The following is an 18,601-nucleotide window of genomic DNA, read 5'->3' on the forward strand; positions in this document are numbered from 1 at the left end:
TGTTTTACAGTGGGGATGAGGTTTTGATGTTGGTGTGCTGTGCCTTTTTTTCTCCACACATAGTGTTGTGTGTTCTTCCCAAACAACTCAATCTTGGTTTCATCTGTCCACAGTATATTTTGCCAGTAGTGCTGTGGAACATCCAGGTGCTCTTTTGCAAACTTCAAGCATGCTGCAATATTCTTTTTGGACAGCAATGGCTTCCTCCGTGGTGTCCTCCCATGTACTCCATTCTTGTTTAATGTTTTCCTTATTGTAGATGTGTCAACAAAAATGTTAGCATGTGCCAGAGATTTCTGTAGGTCTTTAGCTGACACTCTGGGATTCTACTTTACCTCATGCAGCATTCTGCGCTGTGCTCTTGCAGTCATTTTTACAGGACGACCACGCCTAGGGAGAGTAGCAACAGTGCTAAACTTTCTCCATTTGTAGACAGTCTGTCTTACCGTGGACACATGAACATCAAGGCTTTTGGAGATACTTTTGTAACCCTTTCCAGCTTCATGCAAGTCAACAATTCTTGATTGCAGGTCTTCTGAGAGCTCTTTTCTGCGAGGCATGGTTCACATCAGACAGTGCTTCTTTAAACCAGTAAACCCAAAACAGGTGTGTGTTTTTTAAGGGCAGGACAGCTGTCAGCAACACATCCAATATCATCACACTGATTGGAGTCAAGGTTGGCTGACTCCTGGCTCCAATTAGCTCTGGGAGAAGTCATTAAGCTAGGGCTTCACATACTTTTTCCTCCCTGCACTGTGAATGTTTACATGTTATGTGCAATTAAACCATGGCAACATCTAATGTTTGTGTAGTATTATGTTCAGCAGCCTGTGTTCTTCTATTGTTGTGACTTAGATGACGTTCAGAGCACATTTTATGCCCAATTCATGCAAAACTCCACGTAATCCCAAGGGGTTCACATACTTTTTCTTGCAACTGTACATATACACATATATATATATATTTATTATATATACATATACATACATATACACACACACACACACACACACACACATATATATATATATATACTGTATGTTGAAATGTGTTATTTTATATATATTAAAAAATAGATGAAAATTTTTAAAAATACATTTTCAAATATATGTCCTTGAAAATACATTTAATCTACATTTTTGGAATGCATTTACAAATATATGTTAAAATTTTTTATATGTTAAAAACAATCTGAAGAATATATTTAAAATATATATATTTTTAAATATATGCCTTTAGAAAATATATTTAAATTAAAATTTTTTCGAATACATGTTTAAATATATTAGTGTAGGCCAATATATTGTAAATATATGTCACATACATAATTTTTTTATTCTAAATATATTGAAGATATATTTCTCTTAATTGTGAGTACTATATGCAACCAATAGCAATTATGAAATTACAATTTTCACAAAACTAGATTATGATTTTCTTTTTACCACATTTTTGAAGGGTGTTGGTGAAATTTAAGCTGCAAGCTTTTTATGAAGATCATTGTGCTATACAGAAGAGTGCAATTTTTCTCACAAGCATTTAATGACATTCTTAGATTTCCTTCTTCCCTGTGTAGAAAGCAGTTACACGCATATACTTGTTTTTTTCCGTAATATGTTCATATCCTGCAAACAGTTTCCATGGAAATAGAACTCTGTATTGGATTTTACAAACTCCCATACAAGTAAAAGGACTGTGCCTGTATTACAAAGAATATAGAGTCATACAGTTCTTTGCAGCTTGTTCAGTAGATCAGCATAAGGGCTCTTCCAAATGGGTGCTATGAATTCCATGTTCTTAAGCATTCACTTGTATTTTTTTTTTTAGTTACTGATCTGAATGAAACCCATTGCTTTCAATCAGCTGTTGCTAGCAGATATTAGTCTTTAAAAGTTTGTTTTTTCTTTGTGTACACTTTAATCCTGCACAAGAAAAGCAAAAAAGGACAAAAGCTGACAGTTCTAGATATTGCCTAAAAACCACACCTCATCAATTAGTTAAAGGGTAACTTCATTCCTGTTGGAAAAATGGCAAATAAAAAATATATAGTATATACAATTGCTACAAAAGCCATATTTTAACCACTCGCTCTCCTGAGGATTTACCCCCCTTCCTGACCAGGCCATTTTTTGCATTATGGAGCTGCGTTACTTTAAGTGACAATTGCGCGGTCATTCAACGCAGCATCCAAATGAAATTTACGTCTTTTTTTCCCATGAATTGAGCTTTCTTTCAGTGGTATTCGATTGCCTATGCGTTTTTTATTTTTTGCACTATAAAAAAAAAGACCAACAATTTTGAGAGAAAAACTATATTTTTGACTTTTTGCTATTAAACATGTCCAGTAAAAAAATTTAAAAAAAATCAAATTTCGTCATACATTTAGGCCAAAATGTATTTTGGTACATGTCTTACCAACTGGTGGTATAGATACTGTTTTTTTTCTTTTTACTAGTAATGACGGCGGTCAGCAACTTATAGCAGGACTGCGGCGGGCAATCTGGCACTGGGGGGGAACTGGCTTGGTGTCACTGACATCCCCAGTGACACCAATACAATGATCAGTGCTAAGAAAAAAAAAGCACTGACACTGTACTAATGGCACTGGGCAGGAATCGGTTAACATGAGGGGCGATCAAAGGGTTAACTGTGTGCTGGGTGTGTTTTATTAGGGGGCTGTGTCAGTGTGCTTCACTGTAATCACACTGCTTTGGATGGCTGTGCTGTGCACAGCCATCCAAAGCAGTGTGCACAAGCTGACAAGGAGAACTGTATTGTTTACAAACAGTCTTCCTCCCCATCTGAACCTGTTTACAAACAGTTTTCCTCCCCATCAGAGATGCTCGGCAATCACCGGCTGGGACCCGGTGATTGAGAGCGAATGGCGGCGTGGGTAGGGCGCACGCATGCCCCTACGCAGAAATGCAAAATCACGTATATATACACATGATTTTGCTGACACATGCCACCCTATAGCAGTATATCTGCTATAGGGCAGTCGGTTCATTGAATTAAAAATAAAGTAAAAAAAGTGTCTATAAAATGCAATGCATTATGGGAACCTGAAGGTCTTCTGTACACAGATGGCGTAAGGAACCACCCCCCCCCCCCCCCAGAAATGTAATTTTGTGCTTTTGTGATTGGCTCACTGATTTTCCCAGAAGTCTGCATTAAAGATACAAGTTTATCACATCTCAGGCTAGGTTTACACTAGTGTGGCCTGCGTTTGCTTAGGCACAGCAGCCCATTCATTATTTATTTGCAAACTTTTATAACAGAAACAAAGAAACGTGGGTTTTTTTTCAAAATCTTTTGTCTTTTTTTGTTAATTTAGCAAAAAATAAAAACCCCAGTGGTGTTTAAATACCACCAAAAGAAATCTCTAATTGTGTGAACAAAATGATAACATTTTAGTTAGCTTACAGTGTTGCATGACCGCGCAATTGTCATTCAAAGTGTGAGAGCGCTGAAACCTGAAAATTGGCCTGGGCAGGAAGGGGGTAAAAGTGCCCGGTACTGAAGTGGTTAAGGCCGTAGTTTAGGGCTTATGGTTAAGAATGCCATCTACAGATTCAATTTGCTTACCGTCACAAACAGATTTGACTAATGGCCAAATCAATCTCCATATTTATGAGGAGTCTCTTTAGCAAAAGCTCAAAGCATGCAAGTTCTCAATTTACTGGTGTATTGTGCACGGCTTTCAGCATTAGCCCTCAAGAAGGCCTGAACTGTTGGAAAGGGCTAGTCATCGATATTGTACATAGACTCCCTGCAGCTGATCTTTTCTTGTCTTACCACCAATTGAATAATACATACACACGCACCCTCCCCCGCAGTCTCATACTGCTCACATAATGTCCACAATAAAGTCCCAAACCCAAAAATATAAAAATACAAAAATAAAAATTTAAAATAAAATTATGCAAATGATAATCCTCGCTCTCCAATCTTCCAACTGTGAAAATGTCCAAATCTTCCCTTCAATCCAAAAGTACCTGTGAGAGAAAAGCAAAAAGGCAGCACTAACTCCAGCACCAGGATTCTGCTCAGGTATGCAGAGAAATGTAGCATGGACTGCAACAAACAAATACCAGCTCAGGTGCAGCACATGAGGTTCTGATGTCTCTAGTTCGAGAACTCCTCAGCCCCAAAAGGCCACCTGAAGGGGCTCTTCACTCTTTTTTGTTCTCAAGATCTACACCCACAAGACCTTGATGGAGTCTATCTGTGTTCAGCCTCTCTCAGTCCTGGATCTTGGCCACTAAAAGCATCAGCAAGGTGAAGAGCCCCTTCAGGTGGCCTTTTGGGGCTGAGGAGTTCTCGAACTAGAGACATCAGAACCTCATGTGCTGCACCTGAGCTGGTATTTGTTTGTTGCAGTCCATGCTACATTTCTCTGCATACCTGAGCAGAATCCTGGTGCTGGAGTTAGTGCTGCCTTTTTGCTTTTCTCTCACAGGTACTTTTGGATTGAAGGGAAGATTTGGACATTTTCACAGTTGGAAGATTGGAGAGCGAGGATTATCATTTGCATAATTTTATTTTTATTTTTAATTTTTATTTTTGTATTTTTATATTTTTGGATTTGGGACTTTATTGTGGACATTATGTGAGCAGTATGAGACTGTGGGGGAGGGTGTGTGTGTATGTATTATTGAAAAGGTTTATGCTATTCTGCACTTTCAAGGGTGAAAGTTTGACGTTTCTGTGGAAATTATAGAGTTTTTGATTTATTGTTACCACCAATTGCTCCAGTGTGGAAGTAGCCATATTGGTAGTGGGGTAGGGCTTTATTACTCATGTCAGGACTGCCCCTCTTATAACTGGTGATTTGATTATTTTGGGGGGGAAATAGTAATAAAATAAAAAAAAAAAAAAAACGCAACAGGAGATTGGAGAAAGCACATATAAAAAGTAAAAAATTAAACTACCACCATTTTATACTCCAGGGTCTCCGCTTTCAAAAAAATACATAATTGTTTGGAGGTTTAAAGTAATTTGTAGTGAAAACTTAGAAAACTGCCCCAAAGATAAGTGGGTAAATACCAGGCAAAAAAAGTCTCCTTAACATCCTTCTCTCCAATGCCCCTCTAACTCATCCTGCCATGTGTTTAGATTTCCTAACTGATAATAGAAATGATACTCAACTGAGTCCCCTAATCCAGGTCCCCTGCTGATGCAGTTTCCGGGAATCACCAGTCCAGCACTGCAGGTTAATCCTCGTCCGTCCAGTCCCATTGGGCTGATGTGATTAGTCTTCTGGATCCTGTGAGGATCCCTCTGGTGGGCAAGCAATGGAAATTGTTTACTTTAAAAAACTTCAGCTAAAAACTAACCACCCATTTAAAAAACAAAAAACAAAAAAACAGCTTTTGCAGCAATATTCACCTTTAAAGTGGAACTTTTCCCATAACAACTTGATAAAAACTAATGTTCTTAAGCAAGGAATATACAGTACATTCCACACAAGCAATGACACCACCAAAATTAGTGTGTGCTGTAAATTGCCTCCAGCATTGATCCTGCTTCTTCTTGCTGGAGGCTACCACTTTGCTGAAGCCCAGAGCCCTTGAGCAGCAGTAAATCTTTAGTCAGTAGGTCAACTGAGCATGTGCAGAGCAGGGTGAGACCATGTATTACTGGATTTTAAATATTATAGGCACTTATTTTTAATGTTTTACATAGCTATACCTGCAAAAGGTGACAGACTGAAGTGATCTAGCAGGACCTAATTTTAGGATTAAAATTTCACTTTAAAGCCTCATCCATACGGGGTGTTTAATCTTGTTCTCTGAATGCTTTTTATTCCTGGCATGAAAAAGCTATTAAAACAAAGAAAAGAAAAAAAGCACCTAAAACCGTTTAGGCAAATCAACTGTTTGAGCATTAATGGATTCCATTGGCCAGAATATTAAAGAGTAACTAAACCTACAACAATAAAATCAGTGAGTATAACAAGCATGCTTTACTGCATATACAGACTATGGAAGGGGTTAATCCTCCACATTGTGTAAAAAGGCTGTTTGATCCTGTCTTCTCTGATCCTCCCCTTTTACTGTCCCCAATCCATCCGCTGATAGTACAGAGCTCTAGGAGTCACCCTGCACATGCTCAGTTTGGTGTGTATTACTAGACACTTTTTCTTTTTTTTTTTCATTGGGAGGGTGCATGTGATCAGCACAAGGCCAAAAAGCTATGTCCAAAGAGAGGGGCAGGGGTCATGCAGCCTCATAGGACAGTCAGAGCAGAATGAAAACTCCTTCTACAAGCTTCAACCAGTGCTTGACTGAATACTGATAAAAGTCACAAGACTGCTATTTACTGCTGCTGAGAAAAAGGTATTTAGCAGTTTATATTTACCTCAATAATTGCATTTTCGTGTAGTGTGTCTGGTGGGAGACCAGATATAGTGAATGCAGGGTCATGGGTTTAATAACAATTTAATTTATTCCAGCCATTGGAATGAATGCTCAAGCGCTAAATGTATCTAGAGTTTAGATGTGTTTACAAAAGTCCAGCGGTTTTTTGTTTTTTTTTCTGTTCAAAAGGTCCTCTCGTGAATGAGCTGGTGATGGAGGAAGAAGGTAGCACAGTTTCCCTTTTTACTTGGCATATGAAAGGCCTTCGACACTGTGTACTATCCTCACTTATTTTACATCCTACAGAGATGTGGCTTCAGCCTCAAGTTCCCCCCTGTGGATACAAAATCTGTAAAACTCCCCCTTGGTGTGTGCTAAGTATGGGGGGCTTTAAAGCCCCCTCTTTTCCCATTATGCAAGAAACTAGACAGGGCTGTCCACTACCGTGCTCATGTTTGGCACACTTGATACAGAATTCCCCAGATGTAACCGGTCTGTCTTTAGCTGCCCCTCAAAAGATGAGTCTCTTTGTGGACAATCATAAACCCATTGATCTCCATGCCAAATTTATATAAAATGTTGGTGCATTTGGTTTCGCTTTTGAGTTTGAAGATCAACTCTGCTAAACCCAAGGCCTTGAGCTTCTCTCTCTCGCTCCCTCTCTGCTGTACACACGCTAACAAACATATCGATTTCAATGGGAACGTCACAAAATTCCATATTTGAGCATATATTCTATGGATAATTATTCCACCCTTTTTAAGTTAATTATCCTCCATTACAGGAGAAACTTAAATCTCTCTTGAAAAATTGGACCAAAAGATGCTGTTAAACTCTATCACACAACATTTATTGTAGCTTTGGGACAGTCTTAAGTATTCGGGAGGCCTACTCTTCCCCCCACTTACCATTGCTCTCTATTATCTGCAACCCCTCCTTCACCCCAGATTTTAATTCCCCTGGGGTCTTCAAACATTGGATTACCTCAACGTTGACTCGCTTCCACTCTGTACTTTCAAATCCTATGCTGACCGCCGAAAAAAGTACTATCTGCTTTCTTCCGATATATTTCTTGTATGGTCACCCTATGTCATATCAAGTTGTTTTAAATGCCCTCTTGACTCTGTTCACATCAATATAAATACAGAAACCGACCAGTGATTACATCAGTGTTTGCAAAGACGCAATGTACAGAAGACACAAGACATCCAGCCAAGATTAGACGTGTAAAACAGAAGTGGTGGTAATGTCTGGGTTGAAACATTTCTAAAAGTATATTCTCTTGCTTTATGTGGTCTATATGTCTGAGCAACAGATCTGACTGCACACTAAAGGCAACAAATCAGCCTGTGTTAACTATATTCACTCTAACCCCCTAAGATAGATACACACACACCTTCCATTTGATAATTTTGGAGGCCATTGTGCTTGTGGGAACCTTCAGTGCAGCAGAATTTTTTTGCAGCCTTCCCCAGATTTGTGCCATGCAATAACCCTGTCTCTGAGCTCTGCGGGTAATTCGTTTCACCTCAGGGATTTTGCTCTGATACAGTATGCATTGTCAGCTGTAAGGCCTGTTATAGAGAGGTGTGTACCTTTCCAAATCATGAACAATCAATTTAATTTACCACAGGCGTACTCCAATCAAGGTGTAGAAATGTCTCAGCAACGATCAAGAGAAATGGGAGGCACCTGAACTAAATTTCAAGTGTTGTTGCAAAGGGTCTGCATACTTATGCCAATGTGATATTTCAGTTTTTCTTTTTTCATACATTTGTAAACATTTCTATAATTCTGTTTTCACTTTGAATTAATTTTTTTTCTCTACATAATCTACACTCAGTACCCCGTGATGACAAAACTGTAGTATCAGGCTGCAACATAACAAAATTTAAAAAAGCAAAGTGAATACTTTAGAATTTCTTTTATATATATATATATATATATATATACATATATACACACACACACACACACACACACACACACACATACATACATATATACACACACACTCACACACAGTTGCAAGAAAAAGTATGTGAACCCCTTTGGGATTACATGAAGTTTTGCATGAATTGGGCATAAAATGTGCTCTGAACGTCATCTAAGTCACAACAATAGAAGAACACAGTCTGCTGAACATAATACTACACAACATTAGATGCTGCCATGGTTTAATTGCACATAACATGTAAACATTCACAGTGCAGGGAGAAAAAAGTATGTGAACCTTTGGACTTAATAACTGGTTGACCCTCCTTTGGCAGCAATAACCTCAACCAATTGTTTCCTGTAGTTGCAGATCAGACCTGCACAACGATCTGGAGTAATTTTGGACCACTCCTCTTCACAAAACGGTTTCAGTGTAGCAATATTCTTGGGATGTCTGGTGTGAATCGCTCTCTTAAGGTCATGCCACAGCATTTCAATCGGGTTGAGGTCAGGACTCTGACTGGGCCACTCCCGAAGGCGTATTCTGTGTTGTTGCAGCCATTGTTTTGTTGAATTACTTGTATGCTTTGGGTCATTGTCCTGTTGCATCACCCATCCTCTGCGGAGCTTCAGTTGGCGGACAGATGGTCGTACGTTTTCCTGCAAAATGTCTTGATAAACTCTGGAATTCATTTTCCCATCAATGACAACAATCCGTCCAGGCCCTGAGGCAGCAAAGCAGCCCCAAACCATGATGCTCCCTCTGCCATGTTTTACAGTGGGGATGAGGTTTTGATGTTGGTGTGCTGTGCCTTTTTTTCTCCACACATAGTGTTGTGTGTTCTTTCCAAACAACTCAATCTTGGTTTCATCTGTCCACAGTATATTTTGCCAGTAGTGCTGTGGAACATCCAGGTGCTCTTTTGCAAACTTCAAACGTGCTGCAATATTCTTTTTGGACAGCAATGGCTTCCTCCGTGGTGTCCTCCCATGTACTCCATTCTTGTTTAATGTTTTCCTTATTGTAGATGTGTCAACAAAAATGTTAGCATGTGCCAGAGATTTCTGTAGGTCTTTAGCTGACACTCTAGGATTCTTCTTTACCTCATACAGCATTCTGTGCTGTGCTCTTGCAGTCATTTTTACAGGACGACCACGCCTAGGGAGAGTAGCAACAGTGCTAAACTTTCTCCATTTGTTGACAGTCTGTCTTACCATGGACACATGAACATCAAGGCTTTTGGAGACACTTTTGTAAGCCTTTCCAGCGTCATGCAAGTCAACAATTCTTGATTGCAGGTCTTCTGAGAGCTCTTTTCTGCGAGGCATGGTTCACATCAGACGGTGCTTCTTGAAACCAGTAAACCCAAAACAGGTGTGTGTTTTTTAAGGGCATGACAGCTGTCAGCAACACATCCAATATCATCACACTGATTGGAGTCAAGGTTGGCTCACTCCTGGCTCCAATTAGCTCTGGGAGAAGTCATTAAGCTAGGGCCTCACATACTTTTTCCTCCCTGCACTGTGAATGTTTACATGTTATGTGCAATTAAACCATGGCAACATCTAATGTTTGTGTAGTATTATGTTCAGCAGACTGTGTTCTTCTATTGTTGGGACTTAGATGACATTCAGAGCACATTTTATGCCCAATTCATGCAAAACTTCACATAATCCCAAAGGGGTTCACATACTTTTTCTTGATCCCCTGCTGATTTTGAATGTTTGCCCACTCACAAAGAAACGATCAGGCTAAAAATTGAATGGTAGGTGTATTGTAACACAGAGACAGAATAGCAGCAAAAAATTCAAAAGAAATGCACATCTAATAAATTATGCACTGATTTGCATGTTCATGAGGGAAATAAGTATTTGATCCCCTATCATTCAGCAGGATTTCTGGCTACCAGGTGTCTTTCATACAGGCAACAAGCTGAGATTAGAAGCAGTCTGTTAAAGGGAGTGCTGCTAATCTCATTTTGTTACCTGTATAAAAGACACCTGTCCACAGGAGCAATCAAACAATCAGATTCCAAACTCTCCACCATGGCAAAGACCAAAGAGCTGTCCAAGAATGTCAGGGACAAGATTGTAGACCTACACAAGGCTGGACTGGGCTACCAAACTGTCGCCAAGCAGCTTGGTGAGAAGGTGACAACAGTTGGTGCAATCATTCGCAAATGGAAGAAACACAAAACAAATGTCAGTCTCCCTAGGTCTGGTGCACCATGCAAGATCTCACCTCGCGGAGTGTCAATGATCATAAGAACAGTGAGGAATCATCCCAGAACTACACGAGGATCTTGTCAATGATCAGCAGGTAGATGGGACCACAGTCACCAAGAAAGCAGTTGGTAACACACTACACCGACAAGGATTGAAATCCTGCAGTGCCCGCAAGGTCCCTCTGCTCAAGAAAGCACATGTCCAGGCCCGTCTGAAGTTTGCCACTGAACATCTGAATGATGCATAGGAGGATTGGTTGAAAGTGTTGTGGTCAGATGAGACCAAAATCGATGTCTTTGGCATCAACTCAACTCGCCGTGTTTGGAGGAGGAGGAATGCTGCCTATGACCCCAAGAACACCATCCCAACTGTCAAACATGGTGGTGGAAACATTCTGCTTTGGGGGTGTTTTTCTGCCAAGAGGACAGGACAACTGCACCGCATCAAAGGGACGATGGACGGGGCAATGTACCGTCAAATCTTGGGTGAGAACATTCTTCCCTCAGCCAGGGCATTGAAAATGGGTCATGGATGGGTGTTCCAGCATGACAATTACCCAAAACATACGGCCAAGGCAACAAAGGAGTGGCTCAAGAAGAAGCACATTAAGATCCTGGAGTGGCCTAGCCAGTCTTCAGACCTTAATCCGATTGAAAATCTGTGTGGGGGAGCTGAAAGTTCAAGTTCCCAAAATTCAGCCACCAAACCTTAATGACTTGGAGAGGATCTGCCAAGAGGAGTGGGCCAAAATCCCTCCTGAGATGTGTGCAAACCTGGTGGCCAACTCTGTGATTGCCAACAAGGGATTTGCCACCAGGTACTAAGTCATGTTTTGTGAAGGGGATCAAATACTTATTTCCTTCACTGTATATATATATATATATATATATATATATATATATATATATATATATATATATATATACACACACACACACACACACACACACACAGCTCAAAAACATCAAAGGCACACTTTGAAATCACATCAGATCTCAATGGGGAAAAAATCTCATGCTGGATATCTATACTGATATGGACTGGATAATGTGTTGGGAACGTAAGGATGCCCCATCGTTTGATGGAAATTAAAATTATCAACCTACAGAGAACTGAATTCAAAGACACCCCAAAAATCAAAGTGAAAAAAAATGATGGAGCAGGCTAGTCCATTTTGCTGAAATTTCAGTGCAGCAACTCAAAATGGTACCCAGTAGTTTGTATGGCCCCTACGTGCTTGTATGCATGCCTGACATCGGGGCATGCTCTTAATGAGATGATGGATGGTGTCCTGGGATATTTCCTCCCAGATCTGGACCAGGGCATCACTGAGCTCCTGGACAGTCTGAGGTGTAACGTGGCGGCGTCGGATGGACCGAAACACGATATCCCCGAGGTGTTCTATTGGATTTAGGTCAGGCGAGCATGGGGGCTATTCAATGGTATCAATTCCTTCATCCTCCAGGAACTGCCTTCATACTCTCACCACATCAGGCCGAGCATTGTCGTGCACCAGGAGGAAACCAGGACCCACTGCACCAGCGTAGGGTTTGACAGTGGGTCCAAGGATTTCATCCCGATACCTTATGGCAGTCAAGGTGCCATTGTCTAGCCTGTAGAGGTCTGTGCATCCCTCAATGGATATGCCTCCCCAGACCATCACTGACCCACCACCAAAACGGTAATGGTGAACGATGTTACATGCAGTATAACGTTCTTTTCGGCTTCTCCAGACACTTTCACGGCTGTCACATGTGCTCAGGGTGAACCTGCTCTAATCTGTGAAAAGCACAGAGCATCAGTGGTGAACCTACCAATTATGATGTTCAATGACAAATGCCAATCGACCTCTATGGTGCGGGGCAGTGAGCACAGGCCCACTAGAGGACGTCGGGCCCTCAGGCCACCCCATGAAGTCTGTTTATAATTGTTTGGTCAGAGACATTCACACAAGTGACCTGCTGGGGGTCATTTTGTAGGGTTCTGCCAGTACTCATCCTGTTCCTCCTTGCACAAAGGAGCAGATACTGGTCCTGCTGGTGGTTTAAGGACCTTCTATGGCCCTGACCAGCTCTCCTAGAGTAATTGCCCATCTCCTGGAATCTCCTCCATGCTTTTGAGACTGTGCTGGGAGACACAGTAAACCTTCTGGCAATGGCATGTATTGATATACCATCCTGGAGGAGTTGGACTGCCTGTGCAATCTCTGTAGGGTCCAGGTATCACCTCATGTTACCAGTAGTGACACTGACCCTAGCCAAATGCAAAACTAGTGAAAAACAGTCAGAAAAGATGAAGTAGGGAAAAAATTACAGTGGCCTCCACCTGTAAAACCATTCCGGTTTTGGGAGTTGTCCCATTGTTGCCCATCTAGTTAACACCAAGGCATGAAACTGATTCTCTACTACTCTGCTACTTAACTGACCAGATCTATATCTCAGGTGTTTGACTTGATGCTATACTCTGATTGAAAAGTGCTCCTTTAATGTTTTTTAGCAGTGTGTATGTATGTATATATATATATATATATATATATATACACACATATATATATACACATACACACACAATTGTTTTTTGTTGCTGTTAGTTCTATGCAAGTTCTGCTTTTTTGAGATTGCTTGGAGCTGCACTATGCTAGAATATGCAAAACTGATTGTTACAATTAGTTTAGGGTAATTCCAGCAGCTCTTTTACTGTAGTTCTACGTGTCTAAAAATAATGAGATGAATTAACTGAAGAAATCTGGATTCAGAAAGGACAATTCGCACCTATTAAATATTACATACAGATGGCATGGGCCATGGTGCTGCATGGTGGCCCTATAGCAATTTAGGACCCATTTCTACTGGATGTGGAATGGGCAGGTTTTGGGAGCCCGTTGTCACGCAGACTATCACATTTCTAGGGCAGGTTGTAAGGGGGGGGGGGGGCAAACTTAAAGAAGGCCCATCTATTGTGCTTGTCTTTTTTAATATACCCAGGCAAGGGAAACTCATTCACACGCAGAATGCTTCTATTTTTCATTGTGGACACCACTTGTACAGAAAGTAGAGGGTGAGTTCTGTTCTGGCTTCAGATGCATATTACAAACCATCAAATAAAGTTCCTAATATTCATTACCTGCATCAGTCTAGCTGTACTCAGCAATAATTGTTTAAACTCGGGAATTGGTTGAATGATTGGGAAAGACCAAAAACTGTCCTCATGAAGGGGCCCTATATAGCAGCTTTCTCTCGCACTGACCGCAAATACAGTTTAATACAAGGGTCTTCAAACTTTGTGACTAATGGGCTAGTTTACTGTCCTTCAGGTGGGAAGGGGGGGGTGTAACCACTGGAAGCAGATATTGTGCTGGTGTCAGTGGGAGTAACAGTGCATCTTGGCATTAAGGGGAGGAACAGTGCCCCATCCTTGACATCACTGGGAGGAATAGTGCTCTTGGATGTTGTGGATGTTAGCAACAGGAATTATGCCCCATTTGCTGGTGTCAGTGGGAGGAACATTTTTTCGAGGGCCGGATAAAACCAAGCAAAGGGCCTCATTCAGCCCCCAGTTTGGAGACCACTGGTCTAATAGATCAGTTAAACTCTAAAGCTGATTATGCATGTAAAAAATGGTGCTTCTTAATTTAACCAAAACACATATATAGTACCTACCAATCAGAACTTGGCATACTTGTTGGTCTTCTGAATCCCACAGTAGTGAAAGAAAACTTGAATGATAACTTCACTGGGAGATGAGATATGCAATCCATTTGATGCATTAGTCAAGCAAAAAGCAACCATACAGCAATGTCACAAACAGCATATACATGTAACAATTATAAGCAGAATATGTGCCTCTTCTGCCAATAACTGTTCTCTGTATAAACACATCACATTGTTGATGCCAGACATGCAAAGACATAAAAAAGCATAAACAGAGGTTCAAAATTAACACCACAGAGAAACACACGCATTAAAGTCACATTTTATTTTGCAACATTGATTACAGAATACCAACCTACTATATATTTAAAATATATATTTATTCTTTTTTTTTTATTTCCATATTTGGTGTCCCTTTCAATCAAGGAAATTCTACAATTTCTATAGTGTGAATGGCATTGAATAGCCCATTTCAGTGAGAGAACAATTCCCTGACATGTCAACCTTTTAAAAGTATCAGCTTAGCAGCAAAACCATACAGTATGGTTTCCTCAAAAATACTGTTATCCTTACAGGCTGATTTTAAAGGGTCAGTTCACCCAAAGCTTATATTTTAGTTTAAACTGGATGCTGTTCAAAGCTGAATATTTCACTGTTTACTTGTTTCTGTACCTTCTGGGCTCTTTCACACAGATGGCTTCTGCTGCGATCAGGAGGTGATCTGTGAGCTGTTCCCCTGCTGATTGGAGCAGATGACGGGTCTATGTCTGGTTAGCTTTAGCAGAGCAGATGCAGACAGAACCCACTCTGCTCTATTGGCAGTCGGGTGTAAACTGACTTCGCGGTCCATTTACATCCAGTTGCCTCTGATCCGGTCTGTCCAAGCGGAAGGTGACACAAGTACTATCCACAGGAATGCATAGACCATCTGATCAGGTCCACCTGAAAAACTGACACATGGATCTGGTCTGATCACCAGTGTGTAAGGGACCTAAGGAACTTGGCAATTCAACTTCTACCCCACACAGCAAGGTCCCCAAAATGCAACTCAGAAATTCAGTAAGAATGGGGAAACCTGTCATCATGGCCATTGAAGGTGGGTGAAAGCTTGAAACACCATTACAAAGATCTCACCCCCAAAGACAGAGCAAGCTGTTAGGCAACTTAAACAAGCATCTCCCAAAAAACTGAAATACAGAATCGTTTTGTGGACTGACCATTTAAATTCACAGTAATAACAAAAATAAATTACAAGACCATGGTACAGTAACATAGCAGTTTCACAATGAACATATTAGAATGATAGAAGAGATTTTATTAAATGACTAAAAGGTGAAAGACAAAGATGCATATGATATGTACAGACAGAGCCAGCCACACCAACTGGCACAGGAAAGTTTATAGGGGAGGCCAGGAGCTACCCTGACCCTAGATGCTAATAACATCGCACTGTGACTTATCTGCTAGCAATATCTACGGGCACATGGAATGTTAACAGAGCTTCACATTAACCTATCATTTATAAAACTAAAACTCAATGTACTGCAGAATCAACACTTTAAAAAACACAGTCTACCTGAATTTCAGGAACAGGAGGGATAACCCAACCAGACATCCTACCCACCAAATGAACACCTGCCATGACAAACACAAATTGACCTGTCACATAGGTGATGTCAGCTAACGCTAGTAAGAGTCAACAGTTCTGCACAGGTAAGTAAGGGAATCAAGGAGAACATAAAGAACGTGGTGCTGAAAGATAAGTCCTGCTTCTTCAAGCATAGAACTTTATTTTAACCAATATTTAGTTATCAATACAATTACAGCACTGCACTGAAATAAAGCCAAGTTCTTCTAAATGAACAATTTCACAGTTCACAGCAGTGTGAAACTGGTGCTACAAGCAGAAATAATGTAAAATGTAAAAAATAAAATTTAAAAAAGTTAAAGACTAAATAAATATAAGGATGTAGAGCACCCTGTATGAAAAAGAGGCAGTACAACAGTAGCGGGTCCATGCAAATTTACATTGGTCAACATCAGAACAAAAAGGCCTGTGAGATCTGTATCTACTGTACAAATGGAAAGGTTTTGGGTTAATACATGTACACATATATGTCAGACATTGTAATGTATAAATGATCCGAATGTTGAAAGAAAGGTTCAGGCCAAGCCATCCCATTCATTTGAGTTTCTTCCCTTCCTGGACAGTTCTCAGGTAATACAGAGAAGCCCACACTGACATTGCTTTCCCAGTTTGAGCATACCCATAGAATGCTATATATAGCTCTGTGCTATATTTACTTTATATAGACTAAGGCTGGCCATACATTATACAATTATCTGCAGATTTTCTGCCCAATTTCCTTTAGATTTACCTTCAACTATGTAGTGCAAGGGCCTGCCTAATTGGATACAACTGAAAGTGTTGTTTAGGTTTGTCCTCCTATTATATGGTTTTTGGTAAATCTAAACCAAAAATCTGTAGATAATTGTATAATGTATGGCCAGCCTAATACTCTTAGTTTTGTAACATTTTATATAATGTATACTACTCTATGTTCAAGGGCTGATTAGTACAACACTCAGACATGACCATATGCATGGGAGTATACAACATCCAGTGGTTTGTGGCTTGCTGCAAGTGGTGGTAATATTATTAGGCTGATTAGTGGCTTTTTTAAGCAAACGACCACAAGCTGGTGACTGTTTAGAATTCCTGTATAATAATATTAATTAGTGCAAACAGTTGTGCAAACAGTTGTGCAGAGCATTACAAATCTAAGGGAAACAGTACAGTAACAAAACAAGAGTGGAGATCAATTTTAAAACAATTTACAGGGACAATTCAGTCTATTGCCACTAGATTACCCCTTTTTAAAATGTAGGTATCCTGGGGCATAGAGAAACATTTAAAACAATGAATTTAGCCGACTTCTAATGTGTTTAAAAAAAAAAAATGTTCAACTCCCTTCCAGTATATTCTGTGTAGACACTGATTTATGTTTTTATCCAGGAAGGATTCACACAACTTTCACCCAAGATTCACAGTGAAAATTGTGACTATTGAGTAATAGCATTGATAAACAGACCCATATATATATATATATATATATATATATATATATATATATATATATATAATTTTTTTTTTTCTTCCATGAATTAGGTCTAACATTTAGATGGCTTTAAAGTTTATTTACTTGTTTATGTCACTTGGCACCCTTGCATGTGTTCTCCTTCAGGCGCAAAAAATAAAAGCAGTAATGTCTAATTCTGGGTTAACTCCTGACCTTCCCATTTACTAAAACCCAGGACAGCCTGCAATATCATTTAAGACTGTATTGCAATTTCACCAAAAACATCAAATTTAGTTTATGGCTTATGATAAGTAACAGCAAAAAAAGATTAGTAAAAGCCCTGACATCTGTAGATATAGCTTGTAACAAAGCTTTAGTAAACGCCACAATTTGGAAACATATCATTAAATATGATGATGTCATTATATACTTATTTAATGTAAGCATGGTGTGTTATACATGACCCATTCCAGATAATAATATACGATCGGCCACTGCACTAGCTGATGGGTCATTGACCCGGAAAACTTATTTAGGATGTTTCATGTGCACTTTGAGTCAGTAGCAGAGCAAGTAGTGAGAGAAGGATCAGCATGACTGCCTGCACCTTTAAAAGCCGATTAGCAATGGCACTTCCCATAGGGTTATTCTACCAAATTCAATCAAGTTTAGAATATTCTCTATCCAACAATAGCATCTTGCGTTTTCAAATTTTACAGCTCACATCGTCCAGAGTGTGCTGGTCCTTCTGGCATCTAACACATTTTGCACCACCCACAGACAGGCAAGTACCTCAGGAATGATGGCAGACAATGAGAAGCCTTCCACTACGTCTCAAAGATGGAACTAGAAGACCTGTTTAGCTATTCACATCTGAGAAAGGTATTAATGCTATTTTCTGCAGGAAAACAGAGTACTCCTAACTCTGATCCAGACATTTTCCAACACATTGAAAAATCCCTGCTTAGTGTCTCTAAGCAGAACATTTTTGCCCATGTGTTACATGGAGAGGCTAAGTTGTCACAACGGGTCCATTTTTCTGCACACCACTACACATGTATGGTGTGAACAGAGCAGAAAGGCAAAGGGAAAGGGAAAAAAGGAAAGCGAAAAGGAAAGTGTAAAAGAAAAAAGCAAAGCGAAAAGGAAAGCGTAAAAGAAAAAAAAGGAAAGCGAAAAGGAAAGGGAAAGGGAAAAAAGGAAAGGGAAAGGGAAAAAAGGAAAGCGAAAAAGAAAAAAAAGGAAAGCGAAAAAGAAAAAAAAGGAAAGCGAAAAAGAAAAAAAAGGAAAGCGAAAAAGAAAAAAAAGGAAAGCGAAAAAGAAAAAAAAGGAAAGCGAAAAGGAAAAAAAA

General features: G+C 39.9%; 1 long non-coding RNA gene across 1 annotated transcript; it reads right to left on the bottom strand.

Annotated features, from left to right (window-relative positions):
- Nucleotides 1–14,480: 14,480 nt before the first annotated feature.
- On the bottom strand, nt 14,481–18,394 carry LOC149454724 (uncharacterized). Its single transcript, XR_016314174.1, has 2 exons — nt 16,683–18,394; nt 14,481–16,484 (listed from the first exon to the last, which is right to left on the bottom strand). It is a non-coding gene; the product is annotated as an uncharacterized LOC149454724 (long non-coding RNA).
- Nucleotides 18,395–18,601: the final 207 nt, after the last annotated feature.

Source organism: Staurois parvus, unplaced genomic scaffold, assembly GCF_062004578.1.
Source record: "Staurois parvus isolate SC_StPar_1 unplaced genomic scaffold, SC_StPar_1.0 ptg000420l, whole genome shotgun sequence".
Classification (NCBI taxonomy): Eukaryota; Metazoa; Chordata; class Amphibia; order Anura; family Ranidae; genus Staurois; species Staurois parvus.